The sequence below is a fragment of the Macaca nemestrina genome, chromosome 13 (genome assembly GCF_043159975.1).
Source record: "Macaca nemestrina isolate mMacNem1 chromosome 13, mMacNem.hap1, whole genome shotgun sequence".
Lineage (NCBI taxonomy): Eukaryota > Metazoa > Chordata > Mammalia > Primates > Cercopithecidae > Macaca > Macaca nemestrina.
In genome coordinates, this window is record NC_092137.1 from 6178872 (window position 1) to 6198025 (window position 19154).

The 19154-nt window shown below is 40.7% G+C and overlaps 1 long non-coding RNA gene across 1 annotated transcript; it reads right to left on the reverse strand.

Moving 5' to 3' along the window:
* Positions 1–1684: 1684 nt before the first annotated feature.
* LOC139357761 (uncharacterized) lies at positions 1685–10411 on the reverse strand. The gene is made up of 4 exons (XR_011611420.1): positions 9980–10411; positions 5752–5829; positions 2712–2766; positions 1685–2281 (listed from the first exon to the last, which is right to left on the reverse strand). It is a non-coding gene; the product is annotated as an uncharacterized lncRNA (long non-coding RNA).
* Positions 10412–19154: the final 8743 nt, after the last annotated feature.

Below are 19154 nucleotides of genomic sequence, written 5' to 3' on the forward strand. Positions count from 1 at the left end.
GAATGCTTTAGGGGATAGAGATTGCATGGAGACAAGCAGGTTTTATGGAAAAAAGAAAAATGAGTTTGAAATTTAAAGCATATTTAGGATTTTAACATGAGAGCACTGAGGAAGATGTTCTTGATGAAAACACCCTAATTAAAAGCTTGAGAATGAGGGGAAGTAATCTTAAGGTACTTTGAATTATCAGAGTTATTTAGGAGACAAACCTGGAAGAATCCAGGAAAACATGGTAGAATGTGCTCAGCACCTTGCTGTCTCTTAGGTTTTAAAAATTATCCCCATCAAATGTCACAATGACTTTGTTAACGTCTTTCTTGTGGCATTCTGCAGTACTGTGTGTCTTTGTAAGTTGTAAGCCATTTGCATTTCCTTTGCTCTTTGAACCTCCAATAATGAATCAAATTTACCAAATGATGACCATCCTTCCAGGGGCAGCAGAAATGGAGTTACAAAATCAGAAACAGGAGGGACTCACAAAGCTGAATCATACTATTTCTTGGCACTCTTGCTTGTCACATCGGGAGGTATTGGCAAAACCCCACAAGACAATGAATCTGCAACATCCAACTATTTAGCTCATATGGCATGCAATTCTTTAGGTATGTCACCTGACACACAGAGGATCAGGAAGCCTAGAAAGTGCGTCTCCTGTCTTCAGTCCCAAACTTTGAAGTCAAATGGATCTGTTAATGTTTCTGTAAAAATGTTCAAATCTAATATACTAGACTTATGGAAAAAAATTTCAAGAATAGTTTGTCATGTAAATCATCCAGTTCTTTCCCTGACCTGGGTAATTTTCTGGATTTTTTTGTGGGTTTTGCTTTCTGATTTGTTTTCTTTGGATTTGTTTAAAAGTCTAAGGTCAATTCTTCTAAATGAGTAACCTAAATAGGATATAAAGTTTTTCTTGAACAATCATTAAACAATTACTTTTGTGTTTGAATAATTACCAGAAACTAGGTTTAAAAAAATCTGTAAGAAGTTCACTCCAAAGGCAAAGTAACACAAATTCAGGTGAACTATCATGATTATATGTTGTCATTTTACAGTGAAATAGACACAAAACCTGTTACTTCTTGGTCATGGCATTACATAAACAACCAAGGAAAGATAGATCAGGAAGATGGAAGACATTTCATATCTCCAAACTGAGCTTCTCATCAAGTGAGACTGTTGTCTATAAACAATATTTTCAGTGTTTTAGAATTTGAAGTGGACAGTCATACCCTTTCTTCATGTGATTATTTCAAAATCCGCTTAGTTATTACTGTTAGACTTATTTTTCTGATGGAGAAAATGGAGATCAGAGAAGTTAAATAACATTTCATTGGGTCATATTTTCTTTCATATTAACATCTCTGAAATAAGTATTCATTGTGCAATTTTTCGTTAGCAATCATGCCTTAGTGTATTGGCAGTACTGTCTTTGTAACAATTGTACATGGGCATCTCATAATTAATGGTATCTTTGAGTCAATGAGATACACTAAATTTAAATTCAACTTTGGCTCCAAATTGTTTATTCTTTCGTTGACACTCTGTAGCCTCACGTGAGATTGGCTGAAAAAAAAAATGAACTAACCAGCAACAACAACAAAAAAGTTTGAGCATGGTGGATTTTTAGTTATAATTATAATACATACAATTCAAAATATATGAAATTAATTTTAGGCCCTAAGCTTATACTTTTTATAATGTAAAATAATGATGTGTTAAAAACACTTGTATTATCTATATATATTTTAAGTTTAGTTTAATTTCATAAACATTTCTCAAGAGCATATTTTGTGCAGGGCATACTGCTAGTCATTATGGGATCTATATAACTACGTAAAATTTAAAGTCTGGTCTTATGGGGGAAGATGATAGAAAATGTACATTTATAAACTTCCTACTATGTATGAGTTATTATGTTATAAACTTTTACATATTTTGACCCATTTAATCCCCATTTTGTAGATGAGTAGACTGTGGCTCATGAAATTATAAAGATTTTCCCATGGTATCAGGAATAAGTAAAATTAAAACTAGGACTTACGGCTCCTTAAAGCTTTTCTAATGCTATTATTTCATGCATAAAGCTAGTTTTTATATAAGGTATAAAGGAGATACACATTTACATTGATGGTCCATATGAAGAGGAGACACACTGGTTTCCATCAGGAGCTAGGAAATGTACTCTCTCCTTCAATCAAATAGACGTTGTCTTTACTTTGTGAGGAAGCAGCACTGTGTTGGGGCTATTTCCCATGGGGCATTCTCATCTCACAAATGGAGTCTGAAATCAATAAAATGATTAGATTGTTGGCAAAGGAGGGGAGAGAAAGGCTAGTAGTGTTATTTGTTAATAATGATACTCTATTAAACTTGGGATTTTAAAAGTTGCTTGAGTTCTCTTCACTCGCGAAAACAGTTCTATCCAAAGTGAGGAAGAAAATATAATTTATTCGATCCTAACCTGAGGCAGACACTGCATTTTGGGCTTCACATTCTATGAGCATGACAATTCTGAAGGTTATTTAACCCCTTAGTGTAAATATCCATGGATATTTTGAAACGTGAAACCTCTTGCCCAAGGTCACATAACAGTATTTCGTTCCAGAGTGTGGGGTCTTTCTCCTACATCCTGTTAACCCCGTATCTGCACATTGACCAGTAAGTGAACAATCTGAGGATACAGACTGCCATCCACTACTTAGGTTACTTACTCAGTTAAACCTTTGGAGTTTTGTCTGTGTTCTAACAGAGTTGAACGAACTGCATCTGTATACACAGTAATCATAGGTTAGTATTTAATTGGTTATTATTGTTTTAAAAAGCTGTGTATCATTCTCTCATTTTTAAACAATTCATTGATAATGATTATTGTTGTCACTGTTATTATTTTGCAGATGATGAATATCAAATACATAAAACGGACATGAAGTACCCAAGGTCACACAGATATTAAGCGGTAAAGTAAAGACAATTTTATACCCTTAGTTTTTTTCCCAATGTTACTATGACTCTCAAACACTGAAAAAGTATTTTTCTTGAGCCCAGGGCTAGACAAATGGTGCTTAGTTGCTTAGTATATTTAAAAATGTAGAGGATAAAATGATTCCGTTGAGATTTTGGCATTTTGAAAGCCAAAGAGTGGCTTATACATGTCTGTTTTTTATGTAGGATTGGGGGCAGTCTAGGAGAAAGTCAGACCTGTATTAGGGAGGTGGATGTTGGTATAACATCTCAGAGATAAGGAAACCAAACTCTGAAAGATGGAGACATTCTCAGCATCATAAGCCCAGTCATTAACAAAAGGAAAAACTCATGGTCCCTGGCTATCTCTGAGGCTTTGGTGTGTCATTAAAGACAGTACAAAGAAGCAATTAAGACTTGAGTCGTAAAGTCAAACTAACTGTCCTCCTATCCTGGCTTCTTGTAAATGGCTTTGTGACCTTGGGCAATTTACTTGACATCTCTGTGCTTCAGTTTCATCATATGAAATAATGAAGACCATAATTTCACCTTCTCATAGGGTCATCATGAGGACTAAATAAAGCATTATAGGGAGCATGTTCCAGATGGTGCCTGACACAGTGTCAGGTCAAGAAGTGTGAGCTGTTACTGTTCAACCTGCTGTAGCCTCTATTTGCTTGTCTGTAAAATGGGAATTGAGCTAATATTCTCACAAGATCTTAGTAGAAATCGTTTGAGAAAGGGGCATGAGTAATAGCATTTAATAATTTTTGCTGTGGGTCTGGTCACTAAAGGTTTGTGAATATTATTTTAAAAAAGGAAAGAACCAGTGCAAGCATTCCCTCAATGAGCATTTAATAGACGCCCTTGACATATCAGGCAAAGTTTTCTACTAAAGATACAAACATAAATAAGACACAGATTCTGGTCCCCAGGGCTCACACAGACATGAAGAGACACATTTCTCAAATGCAGTGAGCATTTTCCTGGAAATTTTAAGAGAGGAAGAGAAAGGACAGTGCCTGCTAACCTTAGGGCATCAGTTTTCATTATGGACTTGTCTTAACTTAATCAGAGAGAAGATTAGCTTTCCTGTATCTAGTTTCCTCTTATCCAGTTTTGAGCCAGAGTGGGATGATGGAGTGTACACTGGGAACCTGTGGCCTTGTCTTAGCCTTGGCTTGCTGTGCGGCATGGCATGGGGACATCACTTAACTTACTTAAGTCTCCTACTCCTCATCAGCAGCTGACACCATCTCTGATAGACCATTGACTGGCTGGAACCCATCCAGTCCCTGCAAGAATACAAAAGCCAGAAGGAGGCCTTGGACTGAAATACCATTGGCTATTTCATTGGCAAAAGCAGAGCTCAACACAAGAGCCAGCTCATGAATGGTAGAAGTCACTGTATCATCTGATATCGGACTCTGTCCATCAGAGCATCAGTTTCTAGAGGAGTTCAGAGTCGACAGCTAAGTCTAGGGCAGAATTACTCCAGGTTTCTAGGAAGGTGGTGCTAGCTGATTCTCCACAAGAGAAGAACTTGAACCTTGAACTTCTGATATGAGGATTAAAAATAACCTCCTTGCTTTTTCAACAGTTAATACATTTTATCTATTCCATCCGCATGAGGATTCCCACTTTTTAAAATAAGTTAAAATTATTTGTGAGGATTATTAAAATTATCTTTGTCGCTTGCAAATGCTTTAAAGACAGATCATATTTCAATGATCTTTGTGCAAATAGTAAGCTGATACATGCTCATAGCATGTGCTGAGTGAATGGATAAATGAATGACAGTGAATGGATAAATGAATAACACCTAAGTGGAGGGGTAAATGCGTGTGGGACAGCCTCCTGAATGTCCACCCAAAAAAGTTCTATTTATGGGGAAATGGTAGCAATATCTGGTGGCCAAAAACAGGAGTAAATGGCCCAGGACTTTATTCAAGTGTTGAATATCCAAACAAGGTGGACAGTGATGGTCTCCAGGGCCCGCCCCCCTCTCAGCCCACCCTGCCTCAGTCTCCCCATGTTGCTTCTCCTTTCCATCCAGATTTAGCTCCACTGCACATGCCCTGGAAACAGGCCCCTTCTCTGTCATCACTCCAGGTTAGCTGTGTCCCTCTAAATGAGACCAAGAGAGACAAGGAGCCTCATGTGAAAGGGACAGGAGCCATGAGGAAGGAGTCAGGGAGCCCAGTGTGGCTGAAACTCATGGGGAGTAGCGGGGGTCTGGGTGAAAAGGGGAAGAGACCTTGGGGTCCTGTACCCACCACGGGCTGCCTGAGAGGCTGACTCAGGGTGGTGTGAGCAGGACCTCCATGTCCTGTAGACTGCAGGAAGGTTCTGCTGATGGGCTAACTGGGGAGAGGGAGGTCTTGACTCTATGCCCGCAAGGTGGCCTCAAGGTGGCTGCTTGCTCAGACTGAAGGTCATCCATCTTTTCAAAGCATGTCGTTCTCCATCACTCTGTGACTCTGCAGGCCTCTCTCGCCTCAGCCTCCTCCCTCAGGTTTAGGAAGGGTAAAAGTTCAGCTGCCAGCAGCCCCATGGCTCTGTAGCCACCCAAACATTGGTAGTTAGTCCCTCGGTAAATAAAGCTTACTGAATTATCCTGCTGGGGGTATGTTCCGCATGAGAGCCCTAACTGACAGAGATACACAGAACTTCATCTCCGCACAGAGCTGCTTTATTTCTCCTTCCTCCTTTCCCTCTTCCCCTCTTACGCTCAGAGGTATCTTTGCTGCGTGGCCTTAGACAAGTCTGCCCAGCCCTCAATTTCCTTACCTCCAAAGTAGAATTAACATCCTGCATTGTCATAGGCATCAAATGAGATAATTCATGTAGGATATTTGGTATGGTCCCCTACAAATAATAGACATTGAATAAATTTCAGCCTTAAAAAAACTGTGATTTTGAAGTGGCTCATTCTTTTCACCCTAATAATAAGTGAAAATAGGTTCCATTTTGTACCCTGAGTGGAATTTTATAGCAAGACAGTAAAACTAAAAGATGAGAAGTGTTTGTTTTTTTCCTAAAACAAACCATTTAAGCATCACCCCATGTGAGTAACAGGAGCCTCTCAAGCAATCCCCCACCTCCTCTCCCCCCTTGATTCTAGAAAACAGAACAGTACTGTTCAAAGATTTCTCTGAACTACACCATTCAAGCAGGTTTTATGAGAGACTATATAGCTCTGTAAAGAATTTGATCAAACATGACAACAGGCCCACTGATAACATCTTTATCAGTTTACTCAATAGAGTTATCTGAAAAATATGGGATTTAATTAGAATCTATTCTGCTTTTTATAAGTGTAGACAGAGAGATGCCTGATAGCAACCCAGAAAAAAAGGGACTGTGCTCTGAGCAGCACCTTTTCTCACTCTTCAAAGGCAAAGTAATTACAAGTTATTAGGACAGGAGTATCAGAGACCAAAGAAGAAAATGCAGAAACTTCTTACAAATGTGAATTATCTTTTTGCCTAAAAGGATCACAGAGGAATTCCTTAGGTGTCTCTCTGAAAGGCAAGAATGTGGTACAAGATTACTCTAAAATTATTCAGAACGAAAGTGAAGACAATTATGGCTTTGTAAACACAAGGCCTAGTAGGTGTTCCCATGAGCAATGAAGCACAGAGAAAGTTAATTTGGAAGTAAAGCTATGTATGGAAGAGTATTTTGATTCTCCTGGTTTTTTTTTTCTTTTTTTTCTTTTTCCCCCCCCCTGCATTTGAGTGAGGGAAAGCAAGAGATTGTCATTAGAGATCCAAATCTCCAGTACTTGGCAGGTAGCAAATAATGTGACAGGGTCCCAAAGGACTTGGACGAAAAATGAATGAAAACTCATCTTCATTATTTTTGTCTGAATTAGTGTCAGAATGGTACATTTTGTGCCCTAAATTTATTTCTTAGAAAGATTGCTGCTATGGTTGGCTCATAGTGTCTAACATAATACTGAAATGTAGCTTTCTTATGAAACTTGTTCTTAGAGCCTTTAATCAATAATTATTCCTTTTTTCTTTCTCTGACCAATTTAAAATATTTGCTTTTTGTTAAGAAAATAAAACAACCTTCCTTGTGGCAGGTTGGGGGAAAGGATTAAAAACTGTGGCTTTTTCTGAGCCACTTTTGCTGCTACTCAAAGTAGCCACTTCCACCTTTGTTAATTCTTTGCTGCTGCTTTTTCTGGTCTTATTCTCCTTCTGAAAGCCTCAGGTCTTGGTTCTCATTCCTCTCTGTATACAGTGGGGATTCACACGGGCATTGAGTTTTCCTGTTCAAGCACCTGATTCACCTTCTGGTACCATAAACTAGTGCTGACTAGACAAAGCGTATGCTATTCATTAGGAGTAGGATGGTAAAAATAACTTGAATATAAATCTGAATTTCTCTCTATTCCACATTACTTCTTAGGTTCTTGGCTTGCCTCTCTTTGTGAAAGTTCACAGTGCCTCTCATCTCAGTTTAAATGATTATTTGATGCTTCTAAACAACACACAAAAAGCCATTCTTACTGAAAGTGATGGCCTTCCCAAGCCCACCCTGGCTCTCTCTGGCTGGTTTTCAGTTCTACTTAGCAGGTCCTTTCCCAGACATGGCAGGAAATTGCCCTCCTGAGAGGACTATGAAGGGCAAGTTGCCCAGCAGGTGAGTAGCTGGAACACTGAGTAATGGCAGTGGCCATGCTAGGGAACCGGACCATGCAGAGAAGTAAGAAGCTATGTTCTTGGTGATGATTAATGCTCAGAAAAGATGAAGTTCATCATATACCACCCCCTACACAACGCCTTGATCACAAGAGAAATTCTGGGTTATGGTAACAATGATCAGTTATGGGGAGCCAGGTGTCCACGTAGAGAATGTCACACCATCTTCACAACAACACCGTGAGGGAGGAGCTGTGATCAGTCCAACCGTACACATAAAAGGTGGAACCCTGATGGGAGGTGATTTTCTTAAGGTCTCAGAGTTGGCAAATGATGAAGCCAGAAACACACAGTTTTTATATATTTATAATGTTACCTACATGGAAATAGTATACCAGATATATACTATGTCTAGTATAAAAAGATGTTCCAAGCTTAAATTGTACCTCCTCTACCTCACCCTGGAATCAGCCATGAAATGAGTTTTTGAAAAAGTGGTCTCTACTGCTTTCCCAGAACTCTATTACTACAATGGCTTCTGTTCAGAACCATGTTTGTAAGGTTTGGTTCATTTCCAGTTTTAGGAAAATTTAATTTTTTAAATCCCTCTGACTAGAGTCTATATGGTAAAATGTACCTGTGTTACTCCATAAAGAACATAATAAACTATTTTCAGTTTCCAAAGGTTCTGCCCAAGGAATTGAATAAAATTTAAAAGACAGAACAACAAAAAAAGACTTGGTCCGCAAGATTTGAAGGACAGAATACTTACAGAACTAATTTAAGTTTAATTTGAATAAATCATATATTTTTCTCTGATATAAATTATTCCCCATTGGGAAGGCTGGACACGTGAGTATGTAAAAATGGACTTAATATTTTCAAGAATCACTTACCTGTCAAACACAGTGCTGAATACCGTACACTTGCTATCTTGATTTTTGTTCCCAAAATCCCCATTTTATAAGTTAAAAAAAAAATGAGGCTTCAAAGACTCTTACAAGGTGACCTAGTAAGCATTTGGTAAAGTTCTAATTTTAATCAAGGTCTAATGACCACGAAACTTTGCTTAAAAAGCAATATTTTTAAAAAGTTATTTTCTCATTCTCGAATGTATTTACCACATTGACAGAGAACACTTTAATCTTTTATTTCTAACACTGTGCATATTCATTGAAGGTGATGGCCACTGTCACTTTTCATTTTTTCAGTTCTCTTTGTGGATGAGTTGGGTGAGTCAGGGAGGCTGTCTACCCATGGATTAGACTGTGCTGAATAGACTGGCACGAAACCAGAGATCAAAAGTAAAGAAAGTTTCCATGTGACACGATCCAGTCTACTTCCATAAAACAAAAGCAAAAAATAAGGCACAAACTTTACCTTACACATTGATATGGTTTAGCTGTGTCCCCACCCAAATCTCATCTTGAATTTTAGCTCCCATAATTTCCATGTGCCATGGGAGGGACCCAGTGGGAGGTAATTGAATCATAGCGGCAGGTCTTTCCTATGCTGTTCTCCTGATAGTGAGTAAGTCTCAGGTGAGCTGATGGTTTTATAAAGGAGAGTTCCCCTACACATACTTTCTTGCCTGCCATCATGTAAGACGTGCCTTTGCTCCTCCTTTGCCTTCCACCATGACTGTGAGGTCTCCCCAGCCATGTGAAACTGTGAGTTCATTAAACTTCTTTTTCTTTATAAATTACCCAGCCTCTGGTATGTCTTTTATTAACAGTGTGAGAACAGACTACACACATGGTAGATTTATCTGTACTTCTCTTGTGATACTGTGCTACAGTGACAGCAAGATCAACTTTTATATATTTGTGTACAAATGCAAAGAGAACAAAATAACAAAGGAAATAAGAGATTACTATTCTGGAAGTTGAAAAGTGAATAAATAAGTCACAACTGGCTTAGCAAAGTAGAAAAGGAGAGTAGAGATATTTACCACTTAGAAGCAATTTTATTCCCATGATTGAAACTTGAAAAGGCTAAAAAACTGGAGACACAGAATTTCTATGAACACCTGCTTGTGGTATCGAGCTGAAACAGGAATATTGCTCAGAAGTCTACAAAAGGGGGAAATCACTTTCTTTGGGGCACATAGCAACTGGTCTCTATCGTCCCCCACTAAAAGGTTGACTTTCTGGTGAGGTAGCTTCAGAGAGCTGCTCTCCTGGGATATCCCAGGCAAAGTTAGTGACTGGACGGGGGGAGAGGACAAAGATGACTAAGATGGCGCATTTCCAGGTTCTTCATCACCAACTTACCCGCGCGCAGGAAAATGCAGGCCGCGCACAGGAAAAATACAGACCAACTGCGCAGGCGCAACATGGCGTCCAATCGAGGAAACCGAAGCTTACCTGGCCGCACCTACGGAACGCCCCCGACATGCCGGTGTCCCGCCTATTGCCCTCCCACTCCCAAGCCTTAGACGGAAAAGCCGCTCCCGGCAGGCCGCGGCGGGAACTTCCTCGGCCCCTCCTGATATGCAGACCTAGGAACCTCACCTGAGATGAGAACGCCGGAGCGAACTTCCTCGGCCCCTCCTCATATGCAGACCTAGGAACCTCACCCGAGAACGCCGGAGCGAACTTCCTCGGCCCCTCCTCATATGCAGACCTAGGAACCTCACCCGAGAACGCCGGAGCGAACTTCCTCGGCCCCTCCTCATATGCGGACCTAGGAACCTCGACCGAGAATGCTGGAGCGACTTCCTCCGCCTCCACCACCAGAGACCGGTGAACTTTGCCCTTTCTTCCTTCACATTGGCTAGCTAATAAAGTTTCTTTTTACCTCGCCTACTTGCCTTTTCTCTGGTGCCTGCTCTAGTGGTCGCATAAAACAAATCAGTTAGGATGGGAGTAGGGCAGCATTCTGAAAGCAAAGACTTGGGTGCACCTGGGTGACAAATTTCTCAACCACGGCCTCATTGTCCTTCCTGCATGCTTTTATAATTTCCTCTGACGGTAACAGAAGTTCCTAATGTTACAGAAAAACAAAAGAGATTTCTCCAAATCCAAATGGCAAATCAGTCCCTTTGGTTTTGCTAGGAATTCACAGCAGTACACCACCTAATTTAAACATTTTGCATTTTTTAAATTAAGAAATTGTTTATTTAAAGCTTGGTTTTATGCTTCTTAATGGATGAGCACACTTTCTATATAAGTAGTCAAGCCTAGTTTTCTATATAATCGGTCAGTATTACTTGAGTAGTGAATGAGCATCCCTAAGCCTGTAAAGACTAAGAGTATTCCTACTACCGAGATCCAGAAACTCTCTCTTGCTCACTTTTCTGCGTAAAGATGAAGAAAGTGCCTGCGTAAATAGTACACAGCCCTGGCAATTTGGAGAATAATGTGGGAGATGCTGCTTGGTACTTTGTTATCGGAATTAACTTTTATCAAGGTGGCTGACTAAAAGCAGCTAGTGTGTGCTGCTCTCACTGAGAGAAATGGAAAGGGCAAATAGTAATAAATACTGCACCTTCAACTGAAGTATCTAGGCACATGCATTGGGATCCATCAAGAAAATAGTCCACAGAAAACAAAGAAAAGCAAGGCAGGGCAACAGCTCACCTGGGAGTGACATGGAACCAGGGAAGCTTCCTCTGCTCAGGGAAGCAGTGAGTGGATCAGTGACCCTGGGAACCCTCTCCCACGGGATCTCCACAGAGCTTGCCTCAGGAGATCCCCTCATGAACCCACTCAACCAGGACCTGCAGTTTAACAGGCAGAGCTCCAGGAGCTTAAGATATCTGGAGCTTAAGATATTACCCTGCAAAAGCAGCAGCAACTCTGGCAAAGCGAGAGGTTAGACCCCCAGGAAATCCAGGGGGCTTGAGGAGCCGTGGTCTGCAGGCCCTGCTTCCAAGGCACCTCCCAGGATAAGACCCACTGGCTTGGAACTTGAGCCAGGCAGAGAGAGCAGAGCTACACCTCCCCGAGCGGGAGCTCCCAGAGGCAGGGGCAGGCCGCCATCTTTGCTGTTTCACAGCTTTGGACGTTATTGCCTTCAGGCTCTGGGGAATAAGAGGTGACCAGCGACTGGAGCAGTCCCTTGCACAGCACAACAGCTCTACAAAGAGGTGGCCAGACTGCTTTTCATGTGGGTCGCGGATCCCATTTTTCTTCACTGGACCAAATTTGCCAGCTGAGGTCTACAACACCCTGACTGGTGTTTTCCAGCAGGTAGCAGTTCCAAACCTCCGTGGGATAGAGCTCCCAGAAGGAGGGGTGAGCAAACTTCCTATATAAGTAGTCAAGCCTAGTTTTCTGTATAACCTAGTCAGTATTACTTACTACTTGGGTAGTGAATGAGCATCCCATCTTTGCTGTTTCACAGCCTCAGCCATTGCTGCCTTCAGTCTTTGGAGAGTTTGAGGCTACTGGGGGCTGGAGCGGACCTCCAGCACGGCATAGTTACTCTACAAAACATCCAGACTGCTTTTTCATGTGGGCCCCCAATCCCATTCCCCCTCACTCAGTGAGACCTCCCAACTGGGATCCCTTGCCACCCTCACCAGTGTGTTCAGGCCCTCAAGAGGTCCACACCTCCCTGGGACAGAGCTCCTAGAGGGTGGGGCAGGTTGCCATCTGTGCCATTTCACAGCCTTTACTATTGATACCTTTGAGTGCTGGAAAATCCAAAGTGACTAGGGATTGGAGCGGCCCCTCAGCACACTGCAGCAGCCCGAGGAAAAGTGGCCAGACCGTTTGTTATGTTGGTTCCTGATCCCATATTTTCTCACTGGGCAGGTTCTCCCTGCCTGGGTTTCCTACCACCCCATTCCTGGGGCTATGGAACCAGTAGCAGCTCTGCAACTCCCTGGGACAGAGCCTCCAGTGGGAGGGGTGGGTTGCCGTCTTTGCTGTCTCACCTCCCTCACCTTTGCTGTCTCCAGGTTCTGGAGTCTGCGAGGTCTAGGAGCTGGTCCAGAATCCCAGCGCAGAGCACCCACCTCATGGAAAAGTGGCCAGTCTATTCTCCATGCAGGTTCAGTCCTCACTTCTTCTCAGTGGACAGGTCCACCCTACCTGGGACTCCAGCACAACCACCCTGCCCTCACCTGACCACTTCAATCAGAAGCAGCACAGCATTTCTTTGAGGAGGAAATGCCAGAATCAACCCACTACTTCTTCGCCACTGCAGCTGCACTTAATCCGCAACCCTCATTTTAAAAATCCTTGGGCTGGGGAAAGAACAAAGGACCTGGTCACTGTACTGGTACCTTCAGCACAGGGCAGCCACCACACAGAAAGGAGCCCAGCCCCTCTTCCCTGGCAACCCCCACCCCCCACTCTTCACCAGGTAGGGCCTGAGGCTCATGACTGCAGAACATCTGCCCCACCATGGCTGAACATACCCACCGTCAGTAGCCTGGAGTTTTCCCGGGAGAGGCCCCCAGAGACATCTACAGCCCCTCCCATAGCAGTGATTCCATCCCTGCCACCCCCACCTGGGAGGAAACAAACAGCCTGAGGGCTACACCTGAGCCTATAGCAGACCACCATCACTATACAGAGAGGAGACCAGTCTCCTCCCAGTGAGCCCTCAACCCCTTGCTCCCCAGCAAGTGAAGCCTGAAGCTCATGCCAGCGCTGCAGCTGCCTACCTCACTGGCTGAACACTTGCAGTAACAGTGGCTCCATGTTCCTCAGAAGTGGAGACCCCAGGGGCAACCAAAAGCCCCTCTGTCACTGCCTCTGCAGTGTTATTGCCTCTGCTACCCTTGGAATAATGCAGGAGCAAAGATACCAAGTATTTTATCCACATCTCCAATAAGCAGAAGTTGACCCAAGGAAAGGAGGTCAGTTTATTTGCCACAGGTTCCAGTCACCCACCCCTCCCCCACTTGTCACCAGAAAGGGAACCCCTGGCTTGGGTACACAGCACAGAACTACCCCCCAATCCCAGGTTGATTGCACTGAGCAATTGCTGACCTGCATCTCTCTGGGGTAGAGCCCCCAGTAATCAAGTAAAAGACCCTCAGCCACAACCATGAGTAAAGTCCCTTCCTCTGCTGCCTCAAAGATAGGGAGGAAACATAAACTCTGGGATGACTCCGGAGCTATGTTGAGCAGCCCAGGAATGCTAAATCACAATCAACAGCCAGCATTCAAGTGGGAGAGGAGCCCACACTTTCAGAGCATTGAGAGGGAACATGGATGCACATATGAGGAAATATAGGGGAGCCACACAACTGAGCAAGAGCGCACCTACTGACCAATATGCCCAAGCACCACTTACCTAGGGGATCACATCCTAAAGCTTCAACACCAAAAATACCTTGCAAGCATACTCGCCTGTGAAAACAAAGACACGAAGTCAGCCACAAATAAAGACCCTACACAAAGCCTGTGCCCTGTGGAAACATTAAGACAAGAAGTCTACTGACCGTCCTCAATCTACAGTGCAGTTAAAGCAATACTCACAAGCAGAGATGAGAAAGAACCAACATGAGAACTCCCACAACTCAAATGGCTGGAGTGTTGTATGAACTATACTAGTTCTCCAACAATGGTTGTTAACCAGGCGGAGTTGGCTAAAATGACAGAAATAGAATTGAGAATATGGATAGGAATGAAGATCATCAAGATTCAAGAGAACAGCCAAACAAAATCCAAGGAAACTAAGAATCACAATAATATGATACAGGAGCTGATGGATGAAATAGTTAGTATAAAAAAGATCCTAAATAATCTGATAGAGCTGAAAAACACACTACAATAATTTCACAATGCAATCACAAGTATTAACAGCAGAATAGACCAAGCAGAGAAAAGAATCCTGGAACTTGAAGACCAACTCTCTGAAATAAGACAAAAAAAAAAAAAGAACAAAACCTCTAAGAAATATGACATTATCTAAAGAGGCCAAATCTACAAATCACTGGCATCCCTAAAAGGGATAGAGAGAAAGCAAACAACTTGGAAAACATATTTCAGGATATTGTCATGAAAACTTCCCCAAGCCTTGCGAGAGAGGCCAACAGTCAAATTTGCAAAATACAGAGAACACCTACAAGATTCTACACAAGATCATCCCCAAGACATATAATCATGAGACTTTCCAAGGTCGAAATGAAAGAAAGAATATTAAAAGTAGGTAGAGAGGAAAAGCAGGTCATCTACAAAGGGAATCCCATCAGGCTGACAGCAGACCTCTTAGCAGAAACCCCACAAGTCAGAAGAGATTGGCAGCCTATATTCAACATTCTTAAAGAAAAAAAATCTTCAAGCACCCAAGAATTTAATATCCAGTCTAACTAAGCTTCGTCAGCAAAGGAGAAATAAGAGCCTTTTCAGAATAGCAAATGCTGAGGGAGTTTGGCACCACCAGAACCACCTTATAAGATATCCTGAAAGAATTACAAATATAAAAAGGTCATTACCAGCCAATACAAAAACACATTTAATACACAGACCAGTGACACTATAGAGCAACCGCACAATCATGTCTGCATAATAACCAGCTAACAACACAATGATTGGATCAAAGTCATATAGATCAATGCTAACATTGAATGTAAACAGGCTAAATGTCCCATTTAAAAAGGAACAGAGTAGTTAGCCAAAAAAAAAAAAAAAAAAAAAAAAAAAAAAAAAGCAAGACTCAATGGTATGCTATCTTCAAGAGGAGAGACCCATCTCATACATAATGACAACAAGAGGGTGAAAATAAAGGGAGAAAGGAAAATCTACCAAGAAAATTGAAATCAGAAAAAATCATGGATGGGTTGGTATCCTAATTTCAGACAAAAGAGACTTTAAACCAACAAAGATAAAAAAAGACAAATAATGTCTTTAAATTATGGTAAAAGATTCAATTCAACAAGAAGACCTAACTATCCTAAATATATAGCACCCAATGCAGGAGCACTCAAATTCCTAAAGCAAATTCTTGGAGACCTTCAAATATACTTAGACTCCCACACTACTACAAAAATAATAGTAGGACACTTCTCAACAGTGTATTGACAGTATTAGACAGATCATCAAGGCAGAAAATTAACAAAGTTATTCAGGACCTGAACTCAACATTGGATCAAATGGATCTGATAGACATCTACAGAACTCTCCACTGAAAACCGACAGAATATACATTCTTCTCATCACTACATGGCCATATACTCTAAAACTGATGACACAATTGAACATAAAACAACCCTCAGCAAATGCAAATGAACTAAAATCATACCAAACACTCTTGGACCATAGTGCAATAAAAATAGAAATCAAGACTAAAACAATTTGCTTGAAACCATGAAATTACATAGAAATTACAACACCTGCTCCGGAATGACTTCTGGGTAAATAATGAAATTAAGGCAGACATCAAGAAGTTATTTGAAACTAATGATAACAAAGATATAACATAAAGGAAATGTGAAATCTCTGGGACACAGCCAAGACAGCGTTAAGAGGGAAAATTATAGCACTAAATGCCCACATCAAACAGTTAGAAAGGTCTCAAATAAAAAATCAAACATCACAACTAAACAAATTAAAAAAGCAAGAGAAAGTCAACCCCAAAGCTAGCAGAAGATAAGATAAAAAAAAGAAAAACCAGATCACAGCTAAATGAAAGAGATACACACACACACACACACACACACACAAATTAAAATAACATATTTATAAGTTGGCTTTTGTTAAAAAATGAATATGATACTTAGGCCATTAGCTAAGCTATGGAAGAAGAAAAGAGAGAAGATCCAAAAAACACAGTCAGAAAATAAAAGGGGGATATTACCATTGACCGCACAGAAATACAAATAACCTTAAGAGACTACTATGGACACCTCTATGCACACAAACTAGAAAACCTAGAAAAGATGGAATCCCTCCCAAGACTGAATCAGGGAGAAATTGATTCCCTGAACAGACCAGTAATGAGCTTCAAAATTGAATGAACAATAAATAGCCTACAAACCAAAAAACCCCCAGGACCCTACAGATTCACAGCTAAATTCTGCCAGATGTACGAAATTGAAACCAGACCCCCTTTTAACGTAGTATACAAAAATAAACTCAAGATGGATGAAAAACTTAAATGTAAAATCAATAACTTTAAAGTCCCTGGAAGACAACCTAGGCAATACCATTATGGACACAGGAACTGGCAAAGATTTCATGATGAAGATACCAAAAGCAATCACAACAAAAGGCAAAATTGACACATGAGATCTAATTAAACTTAAGAGTTTCTGCAAAGGAAAAGAAACTATCAAAAGAGTAAATAGACAACCTACAGAAACATTCCTACTGAAACTATTCCAAAAAATTGAGGGGAAAGAAATCTTCCTGAGCTCATTCAATGAGGCAGCAACATCCTGGTACTAAAAGCTACCAGAGACAAAACAATGAAAGAAAACTTTAAGCCAGTATCTTTGATGAACATTGATACAAAAGTACTCAGTGAAATACAGGCAAACCAAATCCAGCAGCACATCAAAAAGCTTATCCACCATGATCAAATAGACTTTATCAATAAAATGCTAAGTTGGTTCAACATACACCAATCAATAAATGTGTTTCATCACATGAACAGAACTAAAAACAAAAACCACATGATAGCTTCAATAGCTGCAGAAAAGTCTTTTGATAAAATTAAACATTTCTTCATGTTAAAAACTCTCAATAAACTAGGCGTTGAAGGAACATACTTGAAAATAGTAAGAGTCAACTATGACATACTGAATGGGCAAAAGCTGGAAGCGGCTCCCTTGAAAACCAGCACAAAACAAGGATGCCCTCTCTCAGCACTCCTGTTCAACATAGTATTGGAAGTCTTTTCCAGAGAAATCAAGCAAAAGAAATAAATAAAGGGCATCCAAATAGGGAGAGAGAAATCAAACTATCCCTGATTTGATTATCCATGATTCTATATCTAGAGAACCCCATCGTATCTATCCAAAAGCTCCTTCAGCTGATAAACAACTTCAGCAAAGTTTCAGAATACAAAATCAACATAGAAAAATTACACAACAGTCAAGCTGAGAGCCAAATCAGGAATGCAATCCCAATCACAATTGCCACAAAAAGAATAAATACTTAAGAATACAGCTAACCAGGGGGTGAAATATCTCTACAATGAGAATTACAAAACATTGCTCAACAAAATCAGAGATGACACAAACAACTGGAAAAACACCCCATGCTTATGGATAGGAAGAATAAATATCATTAAAATGTCCATACTGCCCAAAGCAATTTACAGATTCAATGGTATTTCTATCAAACTACCAATGGCATTCTTCACAGAACTGGAAAAAACTATTCTAAAATTCATACAGAACCAAAAAATAGGCCAGTTAGCCAAGGCAATTATAAGCAAAAATAACAAAGCTGGAGGCATCATGCTACTTGACTTCAAACTATACTACAGGGCTACAGTAACCAAAACAGCATGGTACTGGTACACAAACAGACCCATTGACCAATGGAACAGAAGAGAGAGACCAGGAATAAGGCTGCAAACCTGCAACCATGTGATCTTCCACAAAGCTGACAAAAAGAGCAATGGGGAAAGGACTCCCTATTCAATCAGTGGTGCTGGGATAACTGGCTAGCCCTATGCAGAAAATTGAAACTGGACCCCTTCCTTACATAATGTACAAAAATCAACCCAAGATGTATGAAACATTTAAATGTAAAACCCCAAACTAAAAACCCTGGAAGACAACCTAGGCAATACCATTCTGGACATAGGAACTGGCAAAGATTTCATGATGAAGACACCAAAAGCAATCAAAACAAAATCAAGAATTGACAAATGAGATCTAATTAAACTTAAGAGTTTCTGCACAGCAAAAGAAACTCTCAGAAGAGTAAACAGGCAATCTACAGAATGGGAGAAAATATTTGCAAACTATGCATCTGACAAGGTCTACTATCCACCATCTACAATAAGCTTAAACAAATTTAAAAGAAAACAACAGCCCCATTACAAAGTGGGTGAAAGACGTAAGTAGACACTTTCAAAAGACAATATACAAGCAGCCAAAAAGCATATGAAACAAGCTCAATATCGCTGATTATTAGAGCAATGCAAATCAAAACCATAATGAGATACCTTTTCACAGCAGTCAGAATAGCTATTATAATATTCAAAAGTCAAGAGTTACAGATGCTGGCAAGGTTGTGGAGCAAAGGGAATGCTTATATATTGTTGTTGGGAATGTAAATTAGTTCAACCATTCTGGGAAGCAGTGTGGCTATTTTTCACAGAGCTAAAAACAGAACTACCATTTGATCCGGCAATTCTGTTACTGGATATATACCCAAAGAAATAGAAATCATTTTATCATAAAGACACATGCACATGTATGTTTACTGCAGTTCTATTTGTCATAGCAAAGACATAGAATCAACTTAGATACCCAACAAGGGTAGACTGGATAAAGAAAATGCGGTACATATACACCATGGAATCCTATGCAGCCAAAAAAAAAGAACAAGATCATGTCTTTTGTAGGAACATGGATGGAGTTGGAGACTATCATCCTCAGCAAACTAATGCAGGAACTGCAGGAAC